This window comes from Gorilla gorilla, chromosome 9 (assembly GCF_029281585.2).
Source record: "Gorilla gorilla gorilla isolate KB3781 chromosome 9, NHGRI_mGorGor1-v2.1_pri, whole genome shotgun sequence".
NCBI classification, from domain to species: Eukaryota; Metazoa; Chordata; class Mammalia; order Primates; family Hominidae; genus Gorilla; species Gorilla gorilla.
In genome coordinates, this window is record NC_073233.2 from 97,867,796 (window position 1) to 97,880,834 (window position 13,039).

Below are 13,039 nucleotides of genomic sequence, written 5' to 3' on the forward strand. Positions count from 1 at the left end.
AGATTTGCATTATGTTATGGGCAGGAACTAGGAGTAGAAGAGGTTGCGAGTCATCTAGTCAGTAGTGTCTGCTAAAAAGCCTAAGGACTCTCTTTGTGTATGAATTTTTCATTTTTCTTACAGAGGAAATAGTTTGTTCCGCTTTAATGAGCCCTGTCAAGAAGAAAATATAGCTACCACATATCACCACATGTTCACAGATTTTCACCAACCCAGACCCCAAAATGACATGCTGCTCTTTCTTCTTCAGAAACATGAATTCTGGAATCTTGCAAGTCCTCCAGAGGGCACTCACCTGTCCCATCTGCATGAACTACTTCATAGACCCAGTCACCATAGACTGTGGGCACAGCTTTTGCCGGCCCTGTTTCTACCTCAGCTGGCAAGACATGGCAGTTCTTGCTCAGTGCTCTAAATGCAAGAAGACAATACGGCAGAGAAACCTCAAAACTGACATTGGTTTGAAGAACATGACTTCCACTGCCAGAAAAGCCAGCCTCCGGCAATTCCTTAGCTCTGAGGAGCAAATATGTGGGATGCACAGAGAGACAAAGAAGATGTTCTGTGAAGTGGACAAGAGCCTGCTCTGTTGGCTGTGCTCCAACTCTCAGGAGCACTGGAATCACAGACACTGTCCCACTGAGTGGGCTGCTGAGGAATGCCGGGTGAGTGATGCCTCTGAAGATCTATTTCTATACAGGACACATGAAATTCTTGTAAGTCTATTTCCTTGGAGATTGGATGATGCTATCTCTGTGTCCCCTTAAGCATGTCTGTTATGAGCTTCCTTGACTTCACACCTCTCAGATTTGACAAACATGAGGAGAAACAAAGCAAACTCTATTTTCTGTGGGCTAATTGGTCTCTCATTTTGGGTCCTTCGTATATCAGAGTGTGAGTGATACTTTATTGTCCTCACTTGTGCTTCAATTCATGGCTCTTTTGCAGGAGGAGCTCCTAAAAAAAAATGCAGTCTTTATGGCAAAAAGCTTGTGAAAATCTCAGAAACCTGTACATGGAAACCACCAGAACCAGATGCTGGAAGGTTAGTACCGTATTACTCTACCTTCTCCAGGAACTTATAGTGAACAAATGGGTGACTCTTAAAATAGGAACTTGATCTCAACCCATAATGTTTCTGGAATTCAATAAACAAGGAAAAAACACCCTAATTTTTTATATAAGTTAGTGTGACTCTTTGGTAGGATTTCTAATCAGATCACAGATGTTACCCAAGCATGCTCATCTGTTTCCATACAAACCTATAGCAATACCCCAACAAATACAAGAAACTGGGCCATTTCACACTGTTCCCAATGGGCTGCCTGGATAAATTCTGGATACAAGTGTTATTTGTCAGTCATGGAAATTTCAGGCGACCCTTCTAAGGCTGAGTCAGTATGAATTTGAATCCTGGTGGGCAAGTATATTGAAATGTGAGCTAAATTTCAGGCAGAAGGAGCAAGAGCGCAACCTTAGGGAAAGCATGAAATTAAATATCAGCGCTAATTAATATTGAATAAGTCATAACACATAATGGGAAAAGTGGCGAGAAATGTAGACTTGTGTCTTGATGAAGACATAAATATGTGAGAAATATGGGAACTAGTATTTAATATAAGGAGAACTCTAAGGACTTGAGAAGAATTCTAGAAATGATTTTCTCTTTGTGGATGTTTATATTGAGGGTATGATATCTAATATTAATTCATTAATTTATTCTAATATTAATTCATTGAAAGATATTTTATGAGTACCTAGTCTATGTCAAATATCAACTTAGAAAATTAAGGAGTAAAGAAGAAAGAAAACACACAAATCTTGCAATGGAAATGAGAAAAGCAAATGGTCACCATGCAGATATGTGAAGTACATGATGTGTTAGAGTGTAGTAGTGTCTTTGGAGAATAATCCAGCAGGAAAGTAGAAAAGGAGCACAGAGGCCAGGGACTGGGGCTGAGGGTTTGAGTTTTAAATAGGGTGGTCAGAAAAAAGGCTCATGGAAAAATTCACACTGAAACAAAATCTTGATCAGGAGGAAATATACATATCCTCCTGTTTGCCTTCCTCTTCCTCATAAATATATGAATATATATGTGTATCTGGGTGTTGGTATATATATATATATAGATAGATATATTTGAGGAATATATATATACACACACAGATACACGTATATATTCCTCATATATCCATATATACCTATATTTGAGAAATATATATATGAGTACATATATGAGAAATATATATATATATATGAAAATAATTCTAGGTATAGAAAACAGCATGTGCAGTAATATTTAATTTGCATTTATTTGGGGGTTTGAGGAACCACAAAGAAGTCCATGTTGCCGATTAGTGTGAGTTTGGAAGAGAATAAATGAAACCTTATTAGAATATGTTATGCTGGGTGAAATGCATTGAGTTGACAATACTAGTCTGGGTCATGTCATCATTTGTCATATAATGGTTTTACATAACTTGCCCCAATTCTCCAAAATAGAAATAATGGTTTCTTACCTAGTCAATATAACTCGATAGTTTGATTCTTAAGCAAGAACTGTGTTTTCTTTCTATAAATGTGGTGTGGAAGAGAGAAATCCATTTTTATATAACTATCTTAGAAAACATTTTATCATTAATCAAGTAAATGTAACTGGGCAGAAACAACTATGTTTATTAGTACAGAAAAAAGGAAAGGAATAAAATTTTGTGGAATCTGAGAATTGACAAGATTGAGGATTAAAATATTGGGTGTTCAGAATGCTAAGAGGAATCAGTGAAATTCAAGAGAAGATGGATAAAATATTTCTATTTTGACTAATTGTCGCTGCAGGATTATGTGAGTTTAAGGATAGAAGCAATCAGAGCTGAATATCAGAAGATGCCTGCATTTCTCCATGAAGAGCAACATCACTTGTAGAGGCTGCGAAAGGAGGGCGAGGACATTTTTCAGCAACTCAATGAAAGCAAAGCCAGAATGGAACATTCCAGGGAGCTTTTAAGAGGAATGTATGAGGATCTGAAGCAAATGTACCATAAAGCAGATGTGGAGCTACTCCAGGTGCGGACTGACCATGGGGTATCATGATGTTGAACATTCACATACATGGGTGTTTTTCCTCTCTCCTGAAATCCGTCTCCCCCTTCACTTCCATTATTTGTTTCCAAAAACACGATTCGATAACTAATGCTACTTGGTTGGGAAGGTATAGCCTCTCCTAGTGATTCTACTAGACCGAAGGTCCCTCCTACTTTATCCACCAGCAACAAAACTTTGTAGAATGGCTAAGGTAACAGACAGCCCCAAGAAATATTTCCCATCAAAAGTCAGTGATTTATTTAGGATTTTTGAAAGTGGATAAAATGAGAGGTGATTCATTGGCATTTAGGCTAATTTGGAGACATGGCATGATGGAGAAGTTGGGGAATCTAGGATCACACTAATATTATGTTGGGGTCCACTCATTTTGGTAACAGGGCTTAGGGAAGATGACTGAGTAGCTTCTTTATGGTTACCACAGAGCATAGACTCTGTGGGCCTCCCTCCTCTCCCTTCACTTGTAAAGAGAATGTCTTCAAGACTTAGACTTTATCAGGACATTAATTCATGACATATGATAGACTGGGATTTTCATGAGAAAAGAAACAGAAAATGCTTTCCAGGAGGGAACATTGTAGGAAAATATCTTCAGAAACTGTCTCCAAATCTCACACTGAACTTAGTGGAAGATGCATCTTGTGGAAAGCACTAAGCCTTTCTATTTTTTTTTTTTTTTTACAGGCTTTTGGATACATATTACACAGGTGAGTGCATACCAAGATTTTAGCAGATGCTTTCAGTTTCCACAAATATCAAGCAGGAACTTTGATATTGAAGGTATAATGGATTCAGACAGTGATACTGCCTTGTGCTGCTTGTACTTTCTCCATCCCCCACCCCATGTAGTCATCTATGTTGTTGCCATACTCAGTGACTTTATTAAGCAGCTCAATGAAAGTTCTGCAAAACCAAAAAATAAATAAATAAATAAGACAAAAAATAAATAAATGAAATAAAAATGAAGGAAGTGAGCATCTCTATTCCTAATTTCCTTTTTATTGCTCAAAAGCCTTCATATTTGAAAGAGAAAATATTACATTTACTACATGGCTACAAAGTCAACCAGGGGAAGCCAGAGAGAAAAGGGGAAAGTATTTTAGCAGTGAAAAGTGTTGATGATTTCTAGTTTATATTTAAATATATAATTCTGAAAAATGGATGAAACAAACTATTTGGAATGTTTGAACCGTGTAGGCCTCCAGAGAACCTCAACTATAAAAGGCAGATCTCCCTGCCTGGAGCAAGTTTCAACACCCTGGCCTTGAGAAGGAAGCAACAGATGCAGCAGTCTTAAAAATAACCCCACTTTTCCAGACAGTGATTTCAGGAATTTCTGGTGAGGTCTGGAACCCAGAATTTCATTTTTCAATATTCTCCCAGTCTTAAGACTAATGATCCTTACTAATTTGGAGCAATACGAAGAAAGATCCAAATGAATTCTCAGTCAGATAGACTTTTCCATCGTGCTTGAAAATCAGGAACTGTGAATAAGAATGAATTTGAAAAAGAAAATGATAATTTTGGAATTAGCAAATGTGTGGGTTAAAGGGATTCTCATGAAATGTCTTTTAAATAAAAGTGGTGATTTTTATGTATTTTTTTTTTTTTTTTTTTGGCTGTAGATGTGGTAACTGTATCTTTCTCCTTGCAGGTATGAGTCCCTGCTGCTGCAAGTGTCTGAGCCTGTGAATCCAGAGCTCAGTGCAGGGCCCATCACTGGACTGCTGGACAGGCTCAGTGGATTCAGAGGTGAGCGTCAGCCCATTGGCAGAATTCCCACAGTGTATTACTTCTTGTTAGAATCATGGGGGTAATATTTTACCCTTCATCAAATCTTTATTTCATTTCAGCAGGAAGTGAACCATATGACTATGCAACCCTTTTATATCTGTGTTTCTATTTATAGTGCAATTTATAACATGAAGAGTAAAACATAGTGAAAAACAAATATGTTCTGGGCTCACATGTATAGAGTTATATATTGGGTAAATGGAATGACATAAGAAATAAAAAATTGAATAAATGGAACAATGCTCAGAAGGAAGCGTAATAATCCAAGGTTACATAAAAATTTTACATTTCTTTACTGTATTTCATTTGAATTGTTAAACACATTTCATTGGAGAATAGAGTTCACTGCAGTTTGTTGGAGTATTTGTACTTTCTTACAATAAATATATATTATTGATATAATGTAAAATTTTGATTTAACATGTAAAAAGAAAGAAGAAATTATTACATAAATAGGAAGTAAAAATGGAAATGATAATTTCAGTTTAGTTACAACATGAAGAGCTACGTGTAAAATCTAAAATTCGGTTTCAGTCTAGAGCTGGCAGGGATGTCCACAAAGTGACTGGTAAAAGATTTTGCAAAAATCTGCCTTAAATTACCACTTATAATTTGAACATATGGACTTTTATCCAGTTATCTAGGGCGGTGCTTGAGGAAGCTAAAATCTTCCCATTCTTGCCAAAATTATATCACTAGTATTTAAGAACAAGAAATATTTTAATAATAATGACCTTGATAGCTAAAGGGCATTCAGGGCATAAAATATTTCACTTTTACATTGGAGATTGGATTAAAACAGGCTGGTCTTATATTCGACTCTCAATTTTTAAGTTTTCAATAAATTTTCAATGTCTGTTTTTAGGGTTTTGTTCTTCCTATAGAGAATATTAATCATCCTTATACTTTATTAAATGTTGTAGTCACAATTCTCCTGTCCTTGTAACTTCAAATTTCTTGGTAAAGTAAACTCTTGGTAGAACAACTTTTCCCTCAAGAATTCTAATTTCTATTAATTACATGTATCTATATTTTTTAAAAATTATTTTTGCAGTTGATTTTACTCTGCAGCCTGAAAGAACCAATAGTCATATCTTCCTGTATGGAGATTTGAGAAGCATGAATGTTGGATGTGACCCTCAAGATGATCCCGATATCACTGCAAAATCTGAATGTTTTCTTGTATGGGGGGCTCCGGCATTCACATCTGGCAAATATTATTGGGAGGTTCACGTGGGGGACTCTTGGAATTGGGCTTTTGGTGTCTGTAACAATTATTGGAAAGAGAAGAGACAGAATGACAAGATAGATGGAGAGGAGGGACTCTTTCTTCTTGGATGTGTTAAGGAGGACACTCACTGCAGTCTCTTTACCACCTCCCCACTTGTGGTGCAATATGTTCTAAGACCTACCAGCACAGTGGGATTATTCCTGGATTGTGAAGGTAGAACCATGAGCTTTGCTGATGTTGATCAAAGTTCCCTGATATACACCATTCCTAATTGCTCCTTCTCACCTCCTCTCAGGCCTATCTTTTGCTGTAGTCACTTCTGACCAGAGAAAAGTCAGAAATGTGTCTATATGCTCTGGGAACCTGTTTATCCCAGAAAGCCCTCTTTTTCGCACCTCATCAAACAGGACAAATAAGTTACATTTAATGTCTTTAGTTGCATTCTAATGTCATCAAAACTCATTTATAGTGTTTCTATTAAATATGGTGAAAACACTAAAACCATGTGTATTGGTTCCTTTTTAAATCATTTTTGGAAAATCATTACCCATGATGTATGGCATAGAATATATTCTCTGGTTTTTAATTACTTCTGAATGTCACAAAGTGAAATAATAGATGACAGAGTTGTCTAAATGAAGTTAAAATCAGTGGAAGAAAGTAGAGATCTTGGGCTTCATGAAAAAACTTGGAGTAAAAGGACTCAACGGTAACCTGGAAATATTTTCTTTCTCTTCATCTAACAATATTATACTTATCCATGTGTTTTATTTATGAACCTATACTTTGAGGTAATCTTATTTGACCTCCTATGCTGTGCTTATCTTTGTAAATCTCATCTTATATACAAAATGCTCATGCATTATTAGAGTGCTGTTCTACAGTGAAATTTACAAGGGGATCAGGACAATGCTGGATCAATTAAATATTCAAATAGACATAACTGAATACTGACCCCTACCTCAAACCATACACAGTGCATTTCCACATGGATTCATGTTCTGAAGGTGAAGGGAACACAATAAAATATTCTCACACAGAAAGATTTCCTAACCAGGACAAAAAAGTAACAATTAAGAAGAAAAATTTAGTTAGTTTGTATCAAAAATGATGACTTCTGTGTTTCAAAATACACCATCCAAGAATTAAAATGCAAACCAAGAGTGGAGAAAAATATTTATCCCAACATATATGCAATAAAATACAATACATGTGATTAATGAATGTAATAAAAGAAAATGAACCCAATATAAAATTGGGAAAATATTTGAACAGCCGGCCACTGGGGCTGGAAGGTGGGGGCGGGCGCCTTGCTGAGGCGGACCCGGGGCACCACCACGCCGGGCGGCAAGCTGCTCCACTGCAGGCGCTTCAGGGGCAGGAGGCTGGCCTTCCGCGGGGCGGGGTCGCCAGAGCCCCAGGACCCTGGCAGCGGGGCAGGTGGGAGGCCGGCTCTTAGGGAGCCCTCCCGGGAGCCCGCGGCCTCTGGGCAGGGCAGCTTGTGCTGCTCTGCGCTCTCCCCTTCGCCCGCCTCCTGCGCCTGCCTCCCCACCCCCAGCCGCGCCGCCAGAATTTCCTGAGCCGCCAGGATTTTCTGCACCGCCAGCCGCCTCTTCCCCACGCACAGGGAGCTCTGGGGGCACACGGTCTGGCACGCGAGGGCCACGGCGGGGCTGTTAGAGGCTGGTGGTCATCCTGACCATGTGGTCCAGGGCGCCCCGGTCCTCCGGGCCACGCACGGAGCGCGGCGTCAGCGTGGACAGCTCGCAGTCCCTGAGCCTCTGCAGGCAGTCCTTGGAGCCCTCGGGCTTCCGCACCCTCTCGTGGAGCGGAGGCAGCTCAAGCTGGTACTTTTTCCCCAGCCGCTCCTGGCAGGGGCGCTCCAGGAGCCTCTGCGTGAGACGGACGTGTAAGTGGCCACTCCTCTGGCGACATCCAACGGCGGGGGCCCTCGCGTGGACACCCGCCCCTGCTAGCTCAGGGCTCGGATGCGATCGGTTCGACCCTGCATGGCGGCTTTCAACCCGAACGCGTCCATCCTTCAAGGCCAAGACCCAGGACATAGTTCAGCAAGTAGTTGGTGATGATAGCGTGCCCTGACTGGGCCAGAACAGCCTCTTTAGTAAAACAGCGCAGGAAAGTCATGAAACAGATGCTCAGCTCCTTTCTTCATTTTCACTTTAATTCCGTGATGCCTCTGTGTCCATCTGACGACATCTCTCCTGGGGTCTGGGACTCTGCTGGTCTTCAATGCCTACTGAGAAGGGTTCCTGGCCATCATCAGGCATGAAAACCTCAAAGCCCTCCTTCCTCAACGTGGGATCCCTGGGCCAGCGGCATCAGCCTCACCAGGAAACCTGTTCTTCTGCTCATTCTTGGGCCCCACCCCAGGCCTATTCAAAGAAAGACTCCAGGGCAGGGCTTGGCAGCCTGTGTTTCCACCAGATCTGTGTTAAAGCTCAAATGAACCGGCCCAGGTGATGCTGACGCAGGAAGCGCAAGGCTGAGAGCCAGTGTCTAAGGCAACTGTGCCCATGGGGCCAGGGGCAGCTCCTGCCTGTGCAGCTATGATTAGGGTTGCGTTCCCCTCCCTGTCCTGCCAGTTGACTTCAATGTGGGGGCACTCAGCTAAGGCCACCACGGTATAGCCACAAAGCCGTGGTAGCAGGCGACATTAAGGCCGGTCTAGCCATTGTGGTCAGTCCCCTGCGCCTTCTCAACGCTCACCCCCCGCCGCACCAACCTCTGCAGCAGCCCCACGCCTCCAGGACACCCTCCTCCAGGACGCCCTCCTCCAGGAGGCTCTCCACGCCCTCGACGCCCTCCTCCAGGACGCCCTCCTCCAGGACGCCCTCCTCCAGGACGCCCTCCTCCAGGACGAACCTCCTCCAGGACGCTCTCCACGCCCTCGACGCCGTGCTCCTCCTCCTCCTGGAAAGGGTAGAAAGAGTCGTCCCAGGCGATGCTGCGGGTGTCGGGCAGACTGGAGAAGTCCTGGAACTCTTTGTAGTCAGCGCGGTCCTCCTCGACCTGTGTGCCTAGGAGTGGGGACGGCGGTGGCGGGGTCATGCAGCGCGCCCCGCCACCCTGCGGCTGGGTCCCAGCCAGCAGCACCACGCCGGCGGCCGGAGGCGTGGGCGGGAGGCCGAGGCTCTGTCCCGGAAAGCCTGGTGCGCGCCAAGGTCCCTGCTTCTTGCTTCTGAGTCCCCAGGGAAGCCCTAGCTCCCGCCCCCAGCCCGGTGGAAACCTCCCTTCTTTTACATTATTAAGTTTGTTTTTATTTCAATTTTTTAGGACATTGATAAAATCACTTTCAGATTTTTGAGATTAAAAATTAAATAATTTTCAAGTTTACCCTTTTTAAAATTTTTCACTATTTTAATACTTTTATTTTTTGTATATTTTAATTATTGTAATTTATATCTTCAATTATTAGGGAAGAATTTTAGGAAAGTCTTTTCACATAATAAAGTCTAAGTAATTAACTATTATTTATTCTCTCCTCTATCTCAAATACGTACTTTAAACTTTTAGAACACTTTATGTTTTGAGACTCTTGTTACTTATGTGACATTTTAACTATTATTCTTCACTCTTCTAGCGAATTTTTAATGTCATTCAAAGGGTACATCTTTCTATAGTGAGAATTAAACATAGTTCTCAAAAATATTCTCAAGTATTAGGAATTTCATCTTCCAATGGCATGTTAAGTATGTTCTCCTTCCCTTCTAATGCATATTCCCCACACCCCGCCCCCTGCTAATTTTGTATTTTAAGTACAGACAAAGTTTTACCGTGTTGAACAGGCCAGTCTTGAACTCTTGACCTCAAGTGAGCCACCTGCCTAGGCCTCCCAAAATGCTGGGATTACAAAAACAGCAACTACATGCTGGAATGATGACTGGGAACTTGTCTAGAGTCTCCATTGATTATCTTCCTCATAACAAGGCAGAAAGCCTTCCTCAGAATTATCTGGACTGACATTACTCATTGTCCAGACCTGTTAACAGACTCCTGGAACCAGAGCTGTGAGTCTCAAATGTGCTCCTTCAATAATGCAGTAGAAGGCCTGAGTTTCCACATAGTGGTATCCTTGAATGCCTGGAGACTTTTAAGGCATAAGAACGTACTGATCCTATGAACTGTATGTTTTGTAAAATCTCAGGTTATGTGAGGTGTTTGGACAAATTAAGTTTCAGGGTGATATCCACTATTGAGACAGAAAATTAGTCTAAAGAATTAAGACCTCAAAGTCCAGAATGAGAAAAATTGTTTTGCTTAGAGCCTCCTTATAATTGTCTTACTTGTTTTATAGATGTAAGCACTAGAGGACAAGCTCTACCTGATATAACTGGCCTAGACATATGCAGATTCATTAATTGTAGAAGAAAGAATTATACCTTTCAGGTAAAATGGCTACAAAAAATAATTAGTTGCTGTTTTTGAGACAAGTTCTCACTCTGTCACCCAGGCTGGAGTGCAATGGCACAATCAGAACTCACTGCAGTTTTTTATAGTCCTGGACTCAAGCAATCCTCCCAACTCAGCCCCTGAGAAGCTGGGACAACAGGTGCACACCACCGCTCAAGGCTAATTTTCTGTTTATTTTTTGGTAGAGATAAGGTCTTACTATATTGCCCAGGCTGATCTCAAACTCCTGGCCTCCAGTGATTTTTCTGCCTTGGCTTGCCAAAGCACTGGGATTGTAAGTATGGCCACTGTAACCAGCTTTAGATCAATTTTATTTAATACAGATAGCTTCCCAATTAAAAATATTTTATTAGAATTCTCTTAATTCAGCAAAGCAATGTAATTACTGACCCAGTCTTCACTTATTTTCAGCTTACATGCAGGAACAAAATTACCTTTATTTTTCAATTTGTTTTATTTTATATTTTCAAGGTGCACAATATGTTGTTTTGAGATACATGTGCATAAGGAAATGATTACTATAATGAAGAAAATTAACAAATCGATCATATCACTTAGCTCTGCTTCTTTTTGATGATAAGAACATCAAAAATCTAGTCCCTCAGAATATTTCCCAAAAACAATACAAGATTATCTATTATACCTACAGGTTGTACATCAGATTCATTTATTCTACATTACTGCACCTTTACAACTTTTGCCCTTCATTTACCTATTTTCTTCCCACCAATGTAACCACCTTTTTTAATGTATTAAACTTATAAAAATAGATTTCAAATATGAGTGGGACCGTGAAGTATTTTTCTCTGTGTGTCTGTCTTATTTCACTTAGGAAACCTCCCATTTACATGTCTCCTAAATTTAGTAGAGAAATAAAGTGCTAGTCAAGAATGTGTCTCCGTTTTGTTAGATTAATTTTTTTCCAAGTTATCCTCTTTATCAATTTTTACTTTTTCTATTATAGAAGAGTGAACATTCTTGTATTAAAAAAAACTGTAACCAGGCTATTGATAAATAACTTCCTTTAGGGATAAAAATCTCAGGAAGTTCAAGATTTATGTATTAATGATTGACGATGTTCTTAGTGGTCTCTCTGATTTATTTCAATTGTAAGTAATTCTTGGTGATATTCTAACATAAATTCTGACAGGTGAAGAGAATAAATAAAGTAAGTATCTCTAGGAGAATCAATACAATAAGATTATCTTGGTTAAATGGCTAAGAAAATATGGTAAATAGACACAAAAACTGTTTCATCTTCCAAAATCAGAGTCAAATACTAAGTGATCGTAAAGTAGCTAATTCTGTCTTTCTGCCAAAGTGAATCTGAGCTAAATTAGAAGAATGTTAGGAATAATTTTTCCTTGAAATCTAGCAACAAATAATGTAATAAATTATGAGGCTTTGACTGTTGCATAGAGTTTTAGCATCAACAGAAAAGCTCACAAAACATAGGAGAAAATCAAAAAGGAGTGCTGGGTTGGAGCCCTAAGGTGAGTAATTTTGTCATCTCAGATCACTTGGAAAAAAGCAGCGAGTCCAAAAGAAGCTGGTGATAAGCTTTCTGTCTGCTAACCCCTAATGTTCTGCATGAAATATGTGGAGGCAGAAGAGAGACAGTTTATTATAGTCTACATGGTATAGAGTGAAGGAATAAGAGAATATTTCTGATAAGTATTTTCAAAATTTGGAGAATCATTCCTATCCAAATCATTCATTTAAGGGACTAAAATACAAATAAGATGTTTCTTGCCACATAACCCTCAGCTAGCCAGGCTCTAAAAAGGACAACACTGGACACCTCGACAGTGGTAAAAAGCAGGGTTTACTCACTCTTGAATAACTAAGAACTGGTGCTAACCTTAGGCAGCAGCTTATCTATTTGGTTGAGGTTCAGCTTTGTTTCATTGAACAAATCTCTTGGGTTATTTTCAGTTGTGCCAGTCATTTAATTTGTTTTCTGAATCAAATGATAAGAATAAATATGGTTTAGAGTGTAAACAGCATTCCCAGATACATTACAACTTGGTGTCCCATCTGCCTAATTTTGTAGCTATAGGACGGGAATAAAAGCATTGTGAGGAACACCAGGTGCTTTCCTTAAAGCCAAATACTCTTGTCCCTCCTACTTTTCTTCCGGCTTTCCTGCTGCATGGGACATGGCAATAAATGGCAGTTTCCTGCACACAGAGGTAAAATTCACTTGTTGAAGATGTCAGTCTTCTTCTTGACCAACTCCTATATTGGTACAGACATGTGAGAGAAATGCACCTTCTGAATCATTTCAAATTCGTGGTCTTTGTTAGAGCACATAAGCCGGTGCCCTAGGAGATGTAGCTATTACATTCTATTATAGAATTTTCCATTCTCTATCATCTGGATTCTTATTTAAAATGTAACCAAAGTTTGTTCTTTCTACTGCATAAGAAGGTTTATACCACTTTATGCTTAGCAAGTAATTAAATTTATATGTCAGTTTAAAT

The 13,039-nt window shown here is 40.0% G+C and overlaps 2 pseudogenes; one reads left to right on the plus strand and one right to left on the minus strand.

Annotated features, from left to right (window-relative positions):
• Window positions 1–254: 254 nt before the first annotated feature.
• LOC129525461 (tripartite motif-containing protein 51-like) lies at window positions 255–6,524 on the plus strand (annotated as a pseudogene).
• A 563-nt stretch (window positions 6,525–7,087) lies between these two features.
• On the minus strand, window positions 7,088–12,710 carry LOC115936246 (ankyrin repeat domain-containing protein 33B-like; annotated as a pseudogene).
• Window positions 12,711–13,039: the final 329 nt, after the last annotated feature.